This window comes from Heterocephalus glaber, unplaced genomic scaffold (genome assembly GCF_053883595.1).
Source record: "Heterocephalus glaber isolate CG9 unplaced genomic scaffold, H.glaber_assembly_v1.0 deba00001666, whole genome shotgun sequence".
NCBI lineage: Eukaryota > Metazoa > Chordata > Mammalia > Rodentia > Bathyergidae > Heterocephalus > Heterocephalus glaber.
Window position 1 is genome coordinate 16,609,276 of NW_028258406.1, and position 19,403 is coordinate 16,628,678.

At 41.0% G+C, this 19,403-nt stretch overlaps 2 protein-coding genes across 6 annotated transcripts in view; both read left to right on the forward strand.

Annotated features, from left to right (window-relative positions):
* Positions 1 to 19,038, forward strand: part of LOC147822263 (uncharacterized) — a 32,375-nt gene extending 13,337 nt beyond the window's left edge. Inside the window, exon 2 of the mRNA XM_087197341.1 lies at positions 1,418 to 19,038. The gene's annotated coding sequence lies outside the window, so the exon portion shown is untranslated. The remainder of the gene's footprint in view (positions 1 to 1,417) is intronic.
* The window catches only part of Lrch1 (leucine rich repeats and calponin homology domain containing 1), a 193,645-nt gene that overhangs the window by 13,791 nt on the left and 160,451 nt on the right, over positions 1 to 19,403 (forward strand). The window lies entirely within an intron of this gene.

Consider the following 19,403-nt stretch of genomic DNA (forward strand, 5'->3'; position numbering starts at 1 on the left):
AGATGGCGGAGGAGGAGGGTCACAAGATGGCGGAGGAGAAGGGCCATGTGGTGAGGTGGAAGGAGACAAAGAAGAGGTACAAGATGGCGGAGGAGAAGAAGCACGGGATGAGACATAAGAAGAATTTGGGGGTTTATAAGGTGGGGGAAGTGTTAGTGGTGAGTGATCAGCTGGATCAAATGAGTCAGAATCAGAAAGAGTGGAATCAGGAAGGATGGACTGTGAGGCTTGGGCTAGGAGTACTTGAGAAGGAGAACAGGATTGACAGAGGGAGGGCCGAGAGCGTAGGTAGAAAAAGGCTTGTATGTAGGGGATTTCTGACCATTTGCCATTGCGCTGACAGAAGTTGTGTAAATTCTGTAGTATATTAAAATCAAAAGTGCCATTTTCAGGCCATTGAAACCCATTATCTAATTTATACTGAGGCCAAACCTGATTACAATAGAAAACAAGTCTTTTTGGCTTAAAGTCTGGTCCCAACAATCCAAGGGGTTTAAGTTGTGCCAGGAGGCAGCCCAGAGGCGTTGAGGGAAGGGGTTTGGATTGTTGGGCTCCCATGTTAGGGTGGGTGAGGAGGAGATAGCCCCCTGGGAGAGGGACAAAGGGGAGAAGCGTCCTTGTCTCCTTTGACAATCTCCGAGTTAGTCTCCCAGAGGGAGAGAACGAGAGGAGCCGGGCCGATGGGACGTCTCTCAGGGGCACGGTCCTGGGCCCAGGGCCCGTGGGGGTTTCTCTGACCAAGCGCTTGGATTTCTGAGAAGTCCCCAAAGGGAGAGAAAATGAGACAGAGAACCCAACGAGAGGGAGGCTGAACTGCCTACTCACCCAGAGATTGGTGACCGGTGTGGATGTGTAGTGTCAGCAATGGCAAAGGTAGAAAGCCCCGGCAGGTCCTGGCAACGGCAGATAGGGTTGGTCCGATGGAGATGGCCAAAAAGGCCAATCAACCCCGTCCTGTGGGGGATCGTCCGTTAATGGACCATCTACCATCCGAGTCACGGCACCAGAAATGTCAGGTAAAAGTGCCGAAGACCAAGACCAGACCAGGCCACAACAAGCCTTTATTAGGGGAATAGATCTGCCGGGCTGTCTCTGAACAAAGGAGAGACAAAAGCAATATGGCTGGGGCAGGGAGAGTCTTTTATAGAGACTGGGGTGGGGCTTGTAGGGGCTGAGGTGGGGTTGAGTGAGGTAGTGATCAGGGAGTGGAGGAGCCGGTGACGTCACTAGGTGGTAGGGGGTGAGCGAGTATTAGGTTACTCTCTAGGTGGGACCAGGGGCATGCTGGGAGGAAGGGTTTATTCTTTGGTGGGAGCAACCATCTTGGCATGACATCACCCAGGGGAGGGGCAAGGCACCATAGGAAGAGGGCAGCTACTATACATAATAGCTGCTGAGGTAGTGGAAGACCTATCAGGTTTGACCTTCATCCGTGGAATGATTCTACTGAATAGTTCGTCAGTCACTGAAACATCCTACTTGATTTTTGGTGGGTGTATATTAGGCCAGAAATTGGCACATTTTACCATCTAACAGTTTTTCTTTTAATTATTTAACCAAAGTTTACCATGGTGTAGTTTGATAGTTCTTTGGTGGCAACATGTAAAGCATTTTAAAACGATGATGGTGTCAGTCCATTCAGAAGTCCTTGCTGTCCTGGTGTGTTTATAGACTTTTCCTATCCCATTACTCAGTTTAGTCATTGCTTGTTTAAATGTAAATTGTTCCTTCTTTTGTGTGTACTTTCCTATCTCCCTCCTTTTTTCATGTATATAAAATCTTTTAAAAATATTTAAACCAGACAGCGCTTACTTATTCCTAATATCTCCCTATAATCATCTCCTCCCAAGTATAGTATTGTACACACTTTTCTAGAGACTTAGTTAATTAAAAAGCAGAAATGCTACTTAAGGTGCTTTTGAGTTCATTGACGGGCCACAACACTCAGGCTTGTGTCTAAGCCTCACAAAACCTGCTCCTGAGGCTACTTTCCAGATAGTGTTTACCTTTTTGGAAAGTTGAACTCTTGCTTTAGAGAGATATCAAGCAAAATTGGCCTGGGCTTAGATATGGTAATTCCACCAATTTGTGAACTCTTCTAATGATTATGTCAATTGTTAGGATTAAGGTGATTTGGTGTTAATGATTACGTCCAGTTATAAGATTACAATCAATCATAAAAACCAAATATATTTACATAGTTGATGGCTTTATGCATAACTCATAGGAAACCTAGCTTCTATTATTGCTGCTATCCTTTTGTTAAGTCAAAGGTTTTTTTTTTCCTTCAGAATTTTGTTATGATATTTCTTTTTTGGTGTGTGATGTGAATCATTTGACAAAACACAACATAACAAAAAAAAAAACCCAAATAACTGCGAAAAAGAAAATAAAGTGAAGTCAGAATTCCACCTAAGACTTAGTTAAAAAAAAAAAAGGCTTGGTTTAGGAAAACTAGGCCTACCAAAATAGATCCAAGCATGAAGTATGCTTGTGTCAGTCTTCCTTTTAATTTAAGACTTCAGTGATACTGCTTCCATGTACTGTAGTAAGAAATAGCACATTTGGAAACCATCTGTTCCCATAAAGTAATTAAAAATAAAATGAGATTGTTTACATGAGCAGAATGTTGACAAACTGAGAATTTGGCTTCTCTTGCCTACTCCAGCAATGAAAGAGAAGGGAAATGCCTTTTTAGTCAGATTTCTGCATATGTTCATATATTTTCCCAACTATATCCTCCTTTGCTGGCCTTAGATGAGGATATAGTTGGGGGAAAAAATAAATCAGAGAATAATATGTTTGATTTCTGTAGCAGAAATTATTTTTTTTCCTTAATAAGAAATTATTGCTTCTATGTTAAGATGGTTTTGATGCTGAAGCAGTTCAGTTTGTCCCACCTAAAACTCTTTCAGAACATTTTTAACACATTGGGAGTGGGTTATTCCAGGATGTTTGTTTCTTTTCCATCAGCAGTTTCCCTGAGTACCTCTACTGGAGGGGACCTATGCAGGGCGTGAGATGGAACAGCCCAGGAACTCTTCTGCTCAGTGGTTCTTGGATTTCCTTTTCACTGTTCTCGCCAAGTGGGCAGGAAGAGGCTTACATCTTAGTTTTTCTAGTCCTCTGGCTTCTCGGGTGGCCTTGCTGTTGACTGGCCCCTATAGTGCAGTGCATAGAGTTGTGCTACTTAGTATGTTCCTCCAATATTCTTTGCTGTTTCTGATGTTTATGCTGTACAGCATGAGGTATAGCATCAATATGTCTGACCTAGTTCATTTAGCTGTGCTCTGATTTAACTCACTTTATCTCTGTAGGCAGCAGTGACAATTCCAAGGGCACCATCAACAGACTCTCACTTGCCCTCCTCCAGATTGCCTCATTTTGCTTTTCCAGGCCATTTACCCAGTGTGTGTCCCTTCCTTGCTGCCCTGTGAGGTTCTGCTCGGCCCACTCTTATTTCATGTAGCCCCACATCTGCTCAAGACAGCTTCCCTGCCAGCCTCTTCTTGCATTGAATCATCCACAGCCTGAAGGCATCTTTATATTATTTCCTTGTTCATTTTTAATTTTAGTATCTTCTTTGGGTAATCTTCCCTTATCAGTGGTTTGGCCTTCCATGGTTTTACTTACCCAGGGTTTCAGTTACCTGTAGTCAGTCAGAGTCCAGAAACATTCAATAGAAAATTACAGAAATAAACAGTTCATAAATTTTAAATTCTGAGTTCTGAGTAGTGCGATGAAATGTAGCACCATCTGCCCCATCCCACCTGGGACATGAATCATCTTTTTGTCCACAGTATCCATGCTCTGGATGCTACCCACCCCACCAGCTCCTTAGCAACCCTTTGGTCGTTAGATCAGCTGATGCAGTAAGTCAGGGCTTGTGTTTAAGTAGTCCTTATACAGTAGTCTAATGCAGCATCGCAGTGCCCACGTCCTTCCCCTCACTTCTTCAGGCACTTATCTCACATCATCACAAGAAGGGTGAACATGGTACAATAAGACATTTTGAGAGAGGGAAAAAGACCACATTTACATTACTTTTATTATCATATGTTGTTATAGTTGATCTATTTTATTGTTGTTAATTTCTTACTGTGCCCAATTTATACATTAAACTTTATCACAGTGCATATGTATAGGAAAACTATAGTATAGATAGAGTTTAGGACCATCTCTATTTTCAGATATCTACCCAGGATCTTGGAACAAATCTCCCTCACAAAAGAGGGTACAAAAGTACCTTCCCCAGGTGTATGCTTTTTTCTCCTTCCATGGCTGGTGAGATTTGGCTAGCTAGGGGCTTTTTCGACTTTTATGTATGCCTTCTATGTCTAGCACAGAAAGGGCCAGATGAGTATAAGTGTTTGTCTGTCTCCTCTTTCCTCGGCTTGATCTCTGTACTTTGAATCCATTAACTGGGATCTGTCACTAAGGCAGCCCATACTGTGCACATTTAGTTGATCTGCTGTCATTTTTCTGGTGTTGGCCTTATGTTTCTCACTGGCATCATTTTTCTTCTTGGCAACACCTGCTGTGTTAGTTTGCTAGGGCCACCATAACAAAATGCCTGTCTGGGTAATTTAAACAATAGGAATTTATTTTCTTACAGTTCTGGAGACTTTAAGTCCAAGATTAAGGTGTTGGCAGGTCTGACTTCTCTGTTTGGCTTGAGCCTGGTCGTCTTCCCCCATATTTGTATGTGGCCTTTTCTGTGTACAGACATTCCTGGTGTCTCTTTGTGAGAATCCAAATGCCCCCTTCTTTTCTTTTTTTTCTTTTGGTACTGGGGATCGAACTCGGGACCTTGTGCTTGCAAGGCAGGCGGTGGAACCACTGAACTAAATCCCTGGCCCAAATGCCCCCTTCTTATAAGGACACAGTCAGATTGGGTTCAGGGTTCACCGGTATGACACAATGTAAACTCCTTTAAGAGTCCTGTCTCCAGATACAGTCACATTCTGAGGTCCTAGGGGTAGGGGTTTCTGTGTGAATTTTGGTGGACACAATCCAGCCCATAATACCTGATGAAACTAATAGCTTCTGCCCTTTCCCTGCCTCAGTAAACTGATCTTTGACTTGTTTGTCTCTGACCTTAATGCTGCCCTTCCTGGAAGGGAGTTCGAAGCCTGTCCCATTCACTGTCTGCTGCGGTTTGGATATGGTTTAAGTGTGTCCCACAAGGTTCATATGCTGGAAGCTTTGTCCCCAGTGTGCTGGGGTTGAGAGGTGTGGAGCCTTTCATAGGTTTAGGCTGTCATTGTGGGTATCACCATCAGAAGGGATTAATGTCATTCTTGTGGTAGCCAAGCTAGTTCTTGAGAGATAGGCTTGTTGGAAAATGAGGCCACCCCATGTGCTTCTGCATGCAGTGCTTTCCCTTCCAGCTTTTCTGTCGTGTTTACCATAGCCAAGGGGGCACTCACTGGAGGCTGAAACAATGGAGCTGCCTGGTCTTGGACTTTTAGGCTCCCAAACTGTGGCCTAACAAACCTGTCTTCGTAAAATACTCAGGTATTTTGCTACAGCAACAGAAAGTGGGACTAATACACCATGGCTTCCTTAGGATCTAGCACAATACTTACTGTCTTTAGCTTTCACCTAGGCCAGTGGTTAGAGTCTCAATAAATGCCATTGAACACTTGAATTGCCATAAAAGGGAGAAAGAGCCACATTTACACCTCAGAATGGGTGACTCTAGCTTGTCTCTGCCTCTCCTCCACGTCGCATAGATTTAGCATCTTCTTTATCTTCTTTTTGATGGCTGATGGGTCTCTACAGTCATTTTTTTCCCTCAGTGATGGTGGTCATCAATATCTGTAAGCAGGATTTCATTCAAATGAGTTATAAGTGATTCTGAATAAGATGGGCAGGGGTTTTATTATATCAAATAGCAAATAAATTAGCAAATAGAAAAACTGATCAACATTTTTGAGTACCTATCATATGTAAGGAGATATGGATGATTAAAAATAGAGATGTAGTTTTATATACTTTGCAGAATCAGATGACATTTAGAGAAATAATATATTTGAAAGTATTTTACATATTAAGTATTCCCATTAACAAGTGTTATTTTCTGTTAAACTTTTCAGCTCTTAGCAAAGGGACTTCCCTCTTTTTCTATCAGTATAGCTTCATGTTTAAAAATGGAGTCTCTTAAGCTTCAAAGACCTGGACCCAAATCGTGGCTTTGTCCCTTGTAAACGTGTCACTTTGGGCAGATAAACCAAAGGCATCTGCTATGGTTTGGGTCTAGATGTCCCCCCAAAGTCTCATGTGGTCATAGGCTGGATCTAGAGTGTGTGAAGCTGGAATTGATCATGATGCAATGCTAGTCTCAAGGGCACTAGAATTAAGGATGAGAGTGCTACCCGTCCTGAGTAATCTGAATAAACTAAAAGGGCCAGGGAGATGCTGTTAAATCCCCTTGTTGCCTTTCATACTGGGTGGGCGCCCTGTTGTTTCTGCTGTGCCATGCCTGTTTGTCCTCCCTGCCTTGGAGACAGCCGATTACTGAAACTTCTATGAACTGTAAGCCAAAAAAATCTCTTCCTCTCCAACTTTGGGTGTCGGGTATTTTGTTTCAGCAACAAGAGAAAAGTAACTATTATAGCATCAGTTCTCACCTGTGAAACGGGTACAGTAATTGTAGACAATGATTTCATATAGCAACAGATAACATTATCAAGTGCCTTTTTGTAGCAAGTGTTACTTAAAGTGCTTTAGATGTAAATGTGTGTACTAAATGTATGTAACACTTGCATTGCCTCATGTAATGCTTGGTAAATATTGTTTAACTGTAGTGGGGGCTTCGTAACTCCTTGTTATACTGTTCTATTGGGGTCTGAAGAGGGAGTTTAGAAACCTAGAAACCATCCATGTGTATTTCTTCCTCATTTAATTGGTGAGGACACTGAGGCCCAGAGAGCTCATTCATTTGTCCAGGGAAACACAGCAGGGTCATGGGTTCCAGAGCCAACGCTGACTCTCATGGCAGCGCATTAAAGGGTTGTTTCTGTGGAGTCTGGAGGTTACATTGGGATAGAGGGAAGACCTCCCTCCTTCTATAGAGTTCCTAGGTTAGACCCACGAAGACCAGCCAAGTGGCAGGCCCACAAATGTACAACAAATGCTGTGAAACCTTTAGCAACATCTGGTCCAAAGCTGGGGAGAAAATGATGTGAGACTAATAGTAGTTCCAGATTAAACATGTTAGTCCAGGATTTTACTGCCTGTGGTTTGGGGGACACACACGGGCCCCTTGTAAATTGGATTCCAAGCACTAAACAGTCATGCTGGGCAGCCCCTGACTCACTAGCTGGAGGCCCTGGAGAATTTAACAGTGGCCTTTGCGTTTTAGAATTTGGAAGACATTTTCCCATGGAAATAGTATAGTAACTGAAGATTTGGCTCTCCCACCAACACAGGAAGGTCTCTTTAACCCTAGCAAACTCAGGCTGTCGGGTTAATGGTAGCTTCTTCGGGAAAACATAGCCTCAGTTCTAACGTGATACCCTGAATTTGGAGAAGTGGGCATTGGGTTGTGAATGAAGTTCGTGGATCTGCAAGATGATTGTTTCCTCTCCAGCCATTCCTGCCACTGACCCAGGCCCCTTGATCATCGGGGCTAGCAGCTGGGTGTTACACCATGAGGATGTGGAGAGGCAGGGTTGACAGGAGTCAAGGGTCTGCGGAGGTTGGCTGTGATACACCAATCGTGCCCAGAGCCTGAAGAAAATAGCCAGAATTTAGACAATTCCCTACGGAATTTTTTTATTTCTTATAAATTATCTTTCAGTTTATTAAATTGGAGGCAAGTTATTGAATCTCTCTAAAGCTCAGGTTTGTAATTTCTTAAAAGCAAAAGAGCTCTTTTCTCTTCTGATGCTTATGCTGATTCACGAGGTAGCACACAGTACTCCTGGCAGGTGTGGCCCACAGAGAGTGACAGACAGAGGCCACATGCTGCCCTTCCTGTGGGGGCTCTGTGGCATAGTTTTTTTTTCTTCTTTCAATCAAATGAGTAATTGGAAATTGTCAGTATATCGTTAACACAGCAGTGAAGAGCATAGACTGTGATTGGGGCTTCATCTTGATTCCACCAAGGCACAGCTAGCACTTCACTTTCCCATGCCTCAATTTCCTTATTTTCACCTGGGCGATAGTAATCCTAGGATTACTGTGAGACATGAATGTCAAGTGCTTAGGCCAAAGCCTGGCACTGATTTTTTCATTATGATTATGAGACCCTGTATCTTTAAAAAAGATACTCAGTCTTACAGGGCACGGAAAGATTATCTTCCTAGAAATAGTCTGACATTATTAAAATTATCTCAGTATCCAAAAAGCCTGGGTGTACAAGCTTTCAGTGTATGGCGGTTATTTCTGTTCTTTTGACAGTCTTGGGAAGATGGTAGAGTAGGCAATATTTATGATTCCACACGACTGAGGAGGCTGGATGTTGAAATGATTTCTTTAGGTTATGCTGCTAGTCTGGTTGAGTCAGGTTCACGTCTTCCAAGCTTTCATCTTTTTTCATTCATTCTTCAGTTTAAGAGTTCTTAGCTCTGATCTGATTTTTATTAAGACAAATTCTGATGGAAAGAAATCTGAGTGAGGAAAATGAGCAGTGAAGGGTGGAGGGGCGAATTCCTGGGCCACATGGTATGTTAAGGTGGACGATGCTGAGGCCAGCCCCTGCTTTGCCCTCAGGATTGGAGGAGTGAGAGGGAGACAGGTAGGGTTTCAGAAGAGCGTTGGGGTGCATCCCTCCACTGTGTAAGAGTCCTGCCATTGATTCTAAAGCTGTTCCAGAATGAAAGAAATCAGTCGCTTTTTTTATTCTCTTGGCAAAAACCATCTTGTGAATCTTTTTATGTTCTTGGCAACTGCTCAGAGGATGTACATCAAACTTGTCTATAAAAAGTAAGAAAATGTTTTGAAGAGGCAGAGATTTAGGTTCAAACTTAACACTTTGTTCTGTGATTTACTGGCATCTGGCCTTTATTTTGAACTGTAATCAGAAGATAGTTCTTTAAAAACCCCATGATAGCTCATTTCACCCTGAAGATGCTATATGGGATCCTGTTTGTTAAGCAGAATCATGTCTGGGTCCAGGGTCCCTGGAACCCTAAAGACTATAATGAGAAGTCCCTTGTCCCTAGGTCACCCTTGGGAGGGAGGCAGTGTCACTGTTATTGAGAAGGGAGCTTGTCAGTTAGGCAGTCTGACTACATTTGTGGAGCCTAAAGATGGATCCCACAGTGGAACCTAAACTCTCTAAGAAGAGCTGGAGCCTCTTCCACCTTAGAATCACTGAGTAGTAGAGGTGGAAGAACAGACAAGAGAGGGAGATTTTGCAGATGAGAATCGTGCCCAGGGAATTTCTGACAGGTGGTCCTTGGGGTGGCTCAGAGATTTTGGAGTCCATCATGAGTAGGACCCAGATTCCTGACAGTGTCCATCCTTGCACTAATCAGAAGGTGAGCAGAGGACTCAGGCATATGGAAATTCTGGCCCTAAGCCTCACCTGTCTGTAATGGTCAGCTAGTGGCTCCATTTATAAAAATAGTTTTTTAAGGCAAGTAACTATTACTGGTTTTAACAGGTCTTCAAGATTTCTATTAAAATTGTAGATAAAAATTTGGGCTTTTAGTTTAAGTATTATTATTTCCATATTAGGCTTTATGTAGCCTAATTGAACATTCCATTGATATTTTAGTAGATTTTATTCTCTCCCATGAGAAATGAACAGATAGCCATTGGGTGAGAGGCCAATAAGTTTACTTTCAAGAATATTCTCTTTGTAATGCAGATGAAAACAACACTGAGATTCCACCCCACCCAAGAAAGAATGGCTGCTGTCAAGAAATTAACTAATAACAAATGCTGGCAGGGTTGTGCGGAGAAAGGAACCCTTCTCCATTGTTGGTGGGAGTGCAGACTGGTGCAATCACTGTGGAAATCAGTATGGAGATACCTCAAAGAACTAGGGCTTGAGGTCCCTTTTTTTTTTTTGGTACCGGGGATCGAACTTGGGTCCTTGTGCTTGCGCAGCAGGTGGCTGAGGTCCCATTTGACCCAGCTATTCCCCTGCTGGGTATCTCCCCAAAAGAATTAAAAGAATCATACCACAGCGATATATGCGCACCCATGTTTATAGCGACACAGTTTGTAATAGCTAAAGCTTAGAAGCAGCTCAAGTGCCCATCAACTGGAAACTGGATAAAGAAGATGTGGGTTTTTTTTTTTTTATAAAATGGAGTACTACTCAGCTATAAAGAATTAGAACTAGAGACATTTATAGCTAAATGGATGCATGTTGAGGCCATACTCTTAAGTGAAATAAACAGGACACATAATGTGTAAATACCGAATAGTTTCTCTGGTGTGAGAAACTGATAGTGTAAATAAAGATTAAAATGGTTAAAATGAATAATTAATAATTTGGAATAGGAATAAAAGGTCCAAAGGGGTAGGGGAAGTGGGAGGGGAAGGGGAAAGGAAAGAAGGGAAAGGAAAAATTATGAGAAAAGGAAAAAGTGGAAACAAAGTCTATGTAAATAGGGAAGGGCGCACAGGGAATGGGGAAAAAATAAGAACCAAGATACATCATGTACAGGTACAAGCACCCAATGATAAATGTAAACGTATTGTATACCTAAAATGTACCAATAAAAGAATTTAAGCAAAAAAAAAAAAAGAATATTCTGAGATACAGATACTTACTTTTGAAAAGGCGTTTTACTACATTTTACCTGTGATGAAAAGAATCATTGATTTGAGTTTTAAAACATGTTTGCAGGACATAGTGATTGCCCAGTGCTCCTTGTGGGGAGGCGGCACATGTGCTAACACACCTCAGTTCCTTCGCCCCTTTTCTTCCCTTTCTCCCCTGCTGCCGTCGCCATCTCTTGGCCCCCTTCCCATTTGAAGAACATAGATCTCCCTTCTTCCTATTGTTTACCATTTATTTTGCTCTTTACGTTTTGAGTTTCTGTGTGATATTTAAGCTTGTGTGTCTGATTTATTTCTGTTAATGTTATGGTCTCATTTCCTACAAATGACTCATTTGCTCTTCCTTATGGCAGAGTAGTACTTCATTGTGTATATATACCACATTTTCTTCATCCGTTCATCTGTTGATATGCTAATAAAAATAAAAACTGAAAAAATGTGTTTTATTCAATAGACTAATTTACTTAAAAAATCTTACACATGAAGTAGCAGGGCAACATAACATTATGGATAAAAACTAGTATTTTTTGCTACCATGCAATTTGAATCTAATTTAGAGGAATCTGATTGTGCATTCGAAGGCAAATAGATCTCTCTCTGTGCAGTGCCCTCAGGGTTGTGGAAGATAATCTGTGCGTGCAATTAAAGGCAGTTGTGTATTTGGTTTTTTTTTTTTTGAAAGTCTGGATAAGTTCAAATTAACTTTAGTTGTAGTCAGTCATTCCAGACTTGTAGTGAACTCTGAGCTGTGCTTGTTCACATATTTGCATTTAATACTTTCTTGTATCTGTGAAATGTTTTAAAGGATGCTGTACCTAAAGAATGTATGAACTATGAATGTGCCTGAATCCAATCTATTTTATAAAGCTTAGCTGGCAGCCCTGGAGATTTGGTTTGACACACCCACCCCCACACCTGCCCAGGCTGCTTCCTTGAAATCAGTATGCTAATGAGGACTCTTGGTGTCTTACTGTAAAGTTTGCACAGGGTGAGTTCTGAAGTATTGTGACCTAATATCCCCCTTCACTTCTACCTCCGAGGAAGACGACAGTGGATAGACAGTGGAGCCCAGCGAAGAGCTGGCATCATCAGGCAGCAGTGATCTCAAATGGAGGGTTTCCTGGTCTCCATGTGTGTTGTGTGGTGCCTGTGTGTCTCAGACCCCTTCTGTCCTTGGGCATCTTGTTTGTAATTTCTTAACATGACAGAGTGGATTGGATTAGATGAACTCTGACACCTTCGGATAAAAGATTTCAGCTTTGGCTGTATCACTTTGAGTAAGTCTATGCCACAGCCTTTTGGTTTCTGAGAGAACATGAGGTCACTGTGGCCATCAGTAGAGGTGATTCTAGGGGATGCTCATAAGTAGTGTTGACCCTAAATCCAGGTGGGTCTTGGACTGTCTGCGTTTGTACCTCTGGACCTGACCTAAGTAATACTATCATCCCTTTTTAACGTATCCCGATTTGAATGTTATAAGGTGTTTGGCATTGGTCATTAATTTTAGGTAAAGTACTGCATTAATTTTTAACTATGAAATCCTGAATACACAGAAAGGTGACTATAGGCCATGTAGGCATGATTCAAATAATAAGAATAAGACAGAGGTAGTGACAGAAAACACAGTGGAACTAGAAGTGGGGGAAGGGCACAGGTTGATGGGGGTGCTTTTGTTTCCACTGTGATGATGGGTATACAGGTATACACCTTTGTCAGAATTGCATACCTAAGATGGGTACGTTTTATTGTGTGTAAATCATACCTTCATAAAGTACACTATGAATACACCTATGTACCCACTCTGCAGCTTTACTAGCAGAACATTGCTAGTTTCTTTTTGGCTCTCTGCCTGCTGCCGATTCCCAGCTGACAAGCTGTTTTAAAACATAGGGTGACAAGCTTTACGGCTGAACTGATGCCTACTTTTAGAAGACTGATATTTTCACTTCATTGGACAGGTTCTTTGATCTTCATTTTCTTTGTTTTGAAATAGCTTATTAACTCTTTATGTAGTCTTACTCATAAGATATTCTAATTCTATTTATAACAAATGGCATTTTATTTTACTAATAGAAAAAATTGAGGTTGAGCCACGTTTCCTAGGACCACTAGGCTGATGTTAGCTAAGAGTCCAAGGCTGAAGACCATTTTTGCACCTTCTGAGTGCTGAACTCTGCAGACATGATCTCATTCCCCTCCGCAGTCTATAAGACAGGAACCATTTACCTGAAATTTCCTCACGTACAGACCTGATGCTCATAGGTACTAAGCAGCTTGCTTAGGCTCCCCACACCAAAGTGGGAGAGTCGGCCAGGGTTTGGACCCCAGTTGTCTGACTCTGCAATATGAACCTTTCCCACCAAGCACACTGTCACTGCAAACTGCTTTTTGCTGGGGAAAGTGGAACATGTTGGCTGGCTTCCCTGGCTGCATCCTGGGGCTTTGGGACCATGTGCGGTCTCACTTGCAAAGTTCCTAAATCACTACCATGATCTTGCATGCTGGTTGCCCCTATGGCTTGCCCCTGCCCACCCACCCAGGCTTAACTGCCTGACAGCAGGTCTTTAGGCCTCTGGATTTTGACACCGTCTTGCTTATCCTACTGGGGTTTCCTCTCGCCCTCCTCTAGGGACTCCATAGGTCCAGCTGCCTTTTTCTTTAGCTTGTCTCCATATGTTTCAGGTTAAGTGCAACCACTTCCCTTTGATCATACCTTTTCTTCTGCACTTGCCAAATGAAATAGAGCAGAAAGCAAAACAGTAACAACATCCCAAGTTCTCCAGCTCCTCACAGTCATCTCAAAGTCTCAGATCTTGCTTCTTCTGTGATCCCCTAAACCCTACCCTCCCTTCCCTCCACTCACCTCCATCTGTGGTCTATAACAGGAAGTTTACAGTGATTGAATTAATCTTTACCGATTCCTTAATTCTTTGTCTTTCCCCCCTTAGTAATAATAATAATAATAATACCTTTATTTGTTAAGCCAGATTTTACTCTCCACTTTATGTGGTTTCTCTTATTTAATCCTCAAAACAATGTTAGGGGGCAAGGACACATTTTCTCCTCATTTTCAAGCTTGGGAAATGGAAACTAAGAGAGAAATGGGTGAGGTCTTACAGCTGCTAAGTGGAAAGAGTGACTTACGTCCAGTTTGAAGACTCTGCTGGAAAGGTGACCTTTGCACCTTTTCTACCCATGTCATGAAATTGGTTTGGTATACTCTCTCCCATTATCCTTCCTCTAACACTAAGGGCTAGAGTGCATGATCTCCAAAAAACTGCAACTGTTGAAATTAACTTGTCACAGAACTGATAGGTGGAGAGATCCAGATTAAACCCAAGCTGCTGCTCCAAGGGATGCCTCACTGTGTGCAGGAGAAACTCCTTTCTTTCTCTAGCCTCTGCAGGGCCTAGCATAGGGCTCAATACCAGTGAAACTTTCTTACTAGTTATAGGTTGGTTTAAAAAGGCAAGCAAACACAAAGCCTCCTTGCCTCCTTTTATTCTGTTAGAAGCACGAGCCTAGAAGGCGTATTCCAGTAAAGAGGGGTACAGCCTGTAAAGAGTGTTGGATTTTTAGAAGAAACAGTATAAAAAACAAAGGCAAGGGGTGACATGTAATTGAACATGCATGCATGGCAGCCACAGAATTTCTTGTTTACCTTTGGAGAAATTTACTCTGTAGTACTTTTACTATAGTGGAGGAGCTCCACTACTCCTCTGCCCTTCTCAGGGATAGAAGTAAAGGATGATGGTGGGTTGCCCTGGGCTTTTCCGTTGGTGGGTTGGAAACCACTACATTTTGCCACAGAGCTGATCTTTGGAGTGATTTGTTTATTGTTTTAAAAACCCATATCTATGAAAATGGACTCCTTTGTGTTCTAAAATCATATTAGAGCATGTTAGAATTTTAGTGACCAAAACATGTGGACTTTAGTGGTCCATACATCTTGTTAGCAGTGCTACTTAGCTGTTTACACAGATAACTCAGCACCATGGTTCCTGATTCCTGGTTTGGAATATTTTCTCCTTTTTCATTTTTATCAGGAGAGAATTTCTATTGAGATTGCTGTCTGCCAAGAGAACAGTTGTTGGTGGTGTTTGCAGCAGTGCATGCTAGTGTAAGTGCCAAAGAGATTCAAATGATGGTGGACACTAGCTCTGTCTTTCACACATTGCCTTTTGTGCTCTGAGTAACTGGTGAAGAACTAGCCTTGAGGAGGGGTTTTTCTCTATGTGGGCCTGGCTTGTCATTTCCAATGAATGTGGAGTTTTCTAGAACTATTTCTGATGTGAAAGTTCCCCTAAGGATGAAGAAGTGCCAAAAGGTTCAAGTTGCTCTGTCTTTGCTGTCTCCCTTGCCTTTCTTGCTGTGATTGTCTGTGAAGTTTAAAACCATGGTAGCGTTTAGGCAATGGGCTTGGAGTTGAACATGTCATGGTAAAATTCTGGCTCTGTCGCTTACTTAGTTGAGTAATTTGGGGCATTTCATGTAATTATTTGAGCCTCTGATTTCTCATCTGTAAAGTGAAAGTGATGAAACATATCGTGTGGGATTGCTGTGACAATGAAAGTAGCAAATTCTAAGTATGTGGTCCTGGTGTATGTGTGTGAGCTTGCTAGTAGCTGTTTTGTGAACTGTTATGCCCATGCAGGAGAAACTATTTTTGGAAGGAGGGGTCTCCTTACTGTTCCCAGCCCTATCCATATTGGGGACCTGCATCTGTCTCTGTCACTACTATGGGAACATACCTCTTGGCTTATGCAGCTGTCTGCTGTTTCTGGGGCCTGCCAGCGTGGGGTGTGGCCACTCCCTATACTCTTCTTCCTTGTGTCCCTATCCAGGCAGTCCCTGGGACTCCTCATCCTGGCTGTCCACTCAGCCTGGAGCTTGCTGTTCTTCGAAGGGTAGACTTCGGGTGTCTGTTCTAGGCTGCCTGAGAGACAGGTGCAAGGCCTCAGAAGCTGCAGTCCTCTGATGAGACCAATGTACACATCTTGGACTTACTGCAATCTTTCTTTTTTTTTTTCCCCATTAAGTTTTAATTTTAGGTATAAAATACATTTTAGGTATAAAATACATTTACATACATCATTGGGATCTTGTACCATTACATGAGTATCTTGGTTCTCATTTTTTTCCCCTTCCCCTGCCCTCCCTTCACCCCCTCCACCCTTCCCTATTTGCAAAGATTTTGTTTCCATTTTTTTCCTTTTCTCATATTTTTTCATTTCCCTTCTTTCCTTTCCCCTACCCCTCCCATTTCCCCTGCTCCTTTAGACCTTTACATCCTATTACACAATATCAATTATACATTTTTAAAATTACAATATCAAGATCTAGGAGACATTACCTCAGATTTTACAGAATTTAAAAGGATATAGAAAGCATATTTCAAAATTCTGTTTTGAAATAAATTTGGTAATTTCTAAGAAGTACCTTGGAAGACATATTAATGAAACTCACTCTGGAAGAAATATAAAATTTGAATAGCACCCATTAAAGAAAGTATATTCCTAGCTTGAAAACCTACCTATATGACAACAGCAGGCTCATATACATTTTAACTGATAAATTGTATCAAACATTTAAAGCAGAATAAAAAGGAACACTTCTCCCCTCATTTTAGGAAATCAACATTCTGCTAATCCTAAACCTGGATAAAGATAATAGAAGAAAAATGTATGAACATAGATAGAAATTTGTTTAACAAAACAAACTATTAGAAGTCTGATCTGGCAGTATGTAGAAAGTGGTTTTGTTATAGGGATGGCAGTGTTGGTTCAGCATTGGAAGATCCACCCCCAAAAGTCATCATTTTAACAGAGGAAAGGAAAAAGCCATATGATCCTGTCAGTAGTTGGAAAAAAAGTATTGGACTAAATTCCACAGCTGTTCATGGTAAAAGGTATCAGGAGACTAGAAGTAGAATAGAACCTTCTCAACAGATTAAAGACATGTACTCCATACTTCTAGCAAAAACGCCTTGTATGAATGGAGAAGATACAATGCTTTCTCCTTAAGGTGGGGAACAAGGGCAGATATACTTACTCTTCATCTGTCCATTAAACTTTGAAACATAGGCCCAAACCAAAAAAGTCTGGCAATAAAATGACACAATTAGGATAGGATTGGCAAGGTAGAAGCAAAATCTTTATATGTAGATGAAATGATCATCTACAGAGAAAACACTAAGAAATCTCTAGGAGCCCTGAGAACATGTATTTGAATTTAGCAGGATTAGAAAACACAAGGTATATATAAAAATTCAGTCTGTGTAAACTTGGTATAAATGAAGAATTGGATATTGAAATTTAAAAGTTATGTAGGAGTACAAAGGACCTAGAAAAGTGAAAAAAAAACCAAACAGTGTTGGAAGACATTTAGTACCTAATTTTAAGACTTCCTCTAAAGCTACAGTAATCAAGGCAGTGTTGGTGTAAGGAAAGACATATAGATCATTGGAATAAAACAGAGAATCTAGAAATAGAACCACACATATATGGTCCACTGAGTTTTGAAAGATTATTTAACATTAACATTTTATAGAATATAAACTCAATTCAAGAGACAAAGAAGAGATAGTGTTTTCAGCAAACAGCACTAGAACACCTGGTATCCATATATAAAAAATTAACCTCAACCCTTTATTTCCATACATAAAAATAACTTGAAAGGATCTATGAACCTAAATAAGACAGCCTAAAAGTATAAAACTTTAAGAAGAAATTATAAGGGAAAATGTCTATGAATTTAGGGCAGGCAAGAATTTCCTAGAATACAAAAAACATGATGTATAAAAGAAAAAATTGATAAATGAGATTCCATCAAAATTTAGAACTTTAAATGACATCGTTAAAATGAAAAGTAGTCCTTAAACAGACCATATTTCCAATGCATATAACCTATGAGTAGAATATATAAAGAACCCTTACAGCTCATTAATAGACAACCCAATTAAAAGGTAGACACAAGAAGATGATAAATAGCCAGTACAGCACAAGGAAAGGTGTGCAACACTAAAATCAGAAAAATAGTAATCATGAACAATAACAAGATTGAATTATATACTCATTAGGGAGATGAAGTTAAAAGTTTTAAAAGCCTTGTCATGACTTTTTCTTTTTGTTGGATTCTCTCCCTTTGTGTTTAATTTTTCACACCCAACAAATTCATTCTGCTGGGCTTCCTGGGGTTGTGATCCTCATTGTCTTTTCCTAGGCTATTGTCTAAAATTTTTTGGAGTGCTGGTTTGGTATTCACGAAGTTCCTAAGGTGCTCTTTATCATGAAAGTATCTTATTTCTCCATCAATTTTGAAAGATAGTTTTGCAGGTTATATCAATATGGGTTGGAGGCTGTTTTCCTTTAGGGCTTGAAATACATCACTCCAAGCTCTTCTTGCCTTGAGGGTTTGCATTGAGAAGTCTGCTGTGATTCTGATGGGCTTTCCTTTGTATGGGATTTGTTTCTTTTCTCTCACTGCTTGTAGAATTTTGTTCTTCTGTTGGATTTCTGAAATCCTAACTATTATATGCCTATATGTAGAGTTTTTTTGATCAAGGCTAGTTGGAGTCCTGTGTGCCTCACTTATCTGTATGTCAAGTTCTTTTCCCTTCCCTGGGAAGTTTTCTGCCATCCCTTCTGTGAACAGCTTTTTTATGTCATCTGCACTCTCTCCTGTTTCTTCATTGACTCCAGTCAGTCTTATGTTATTCTTGTTTGCATTGTCTAGCAGCTGCTGTATTGATTTCTTGTGTTCCTTTACAATTTTAAAGCAGTTTTTCTTTTCCTGGTCACTAATTGCAATCTTATCTTCTATATCTGAAATTCTGTCCTCACATTGGTTCATTCTGCTGCATAGACTCTCAATGGAGTTTTTAATCTCCTGGAAATCTGTTTGCATCTGTTTTATGGATTTCATTTGTTTCCTATGTTGGGATTCCATCATGTTCCTCAGATCCTCTATTTTTTTATCTGTGTCCTCTCTAGATTTATTAATCATGTCTTACACTTTGGGCACAATCTTTGCTGTTATCTGAGAAATTATTTCTGATTTCATTTTTCCCAGATCCTCTTTTGTTGCCAGTTCAGGGAGTCCAGGTGGTTGAGTATCAGAATGTTCCATCTCATTTCCCTTTGGGGTTGCTGGAGGTGATCTTGAAGTCTGTTTTTGAAGCTTGTTTATGTGTCTTCTCATTTCCATGACTGCAACCTTTCTTTAAGTCCTGTGAATTTAATGTTTTAGCCCTTGGTGAAAGATGAAATGGGTAAAGGGAAGAGAGAGAGAGAGAGAGAGGGAGGGAGGGAGGGAGGGAGGGAGGGAGGGGAGAGAGAGAGAGAGAGAAGTGCTGATTGGAGGGGATAATTCGAAAGCAAATTCTCTGTGTGCAATTTGAAGACTTCAGCGTGGTTATTCTTAAAGGACAGGGCTACAGTTTCAAAAAGTTAGTAACCATTATTTTCATTATATTGACTGAAGAAAAGAGCTCAACAAAAGTTTTCCAACTTGTGGGTTGTGCTGAAGATAGTGACAAGGCTGAGAGACATTCCATGGATTTCGAAGGTTTCTTTTAGGCTCTACATTCACAACCCACATTTCATAAACTAAGAACTGCTATGGCATTTTATTCGTTTATCCAACAAAATCCAGTATAGGGA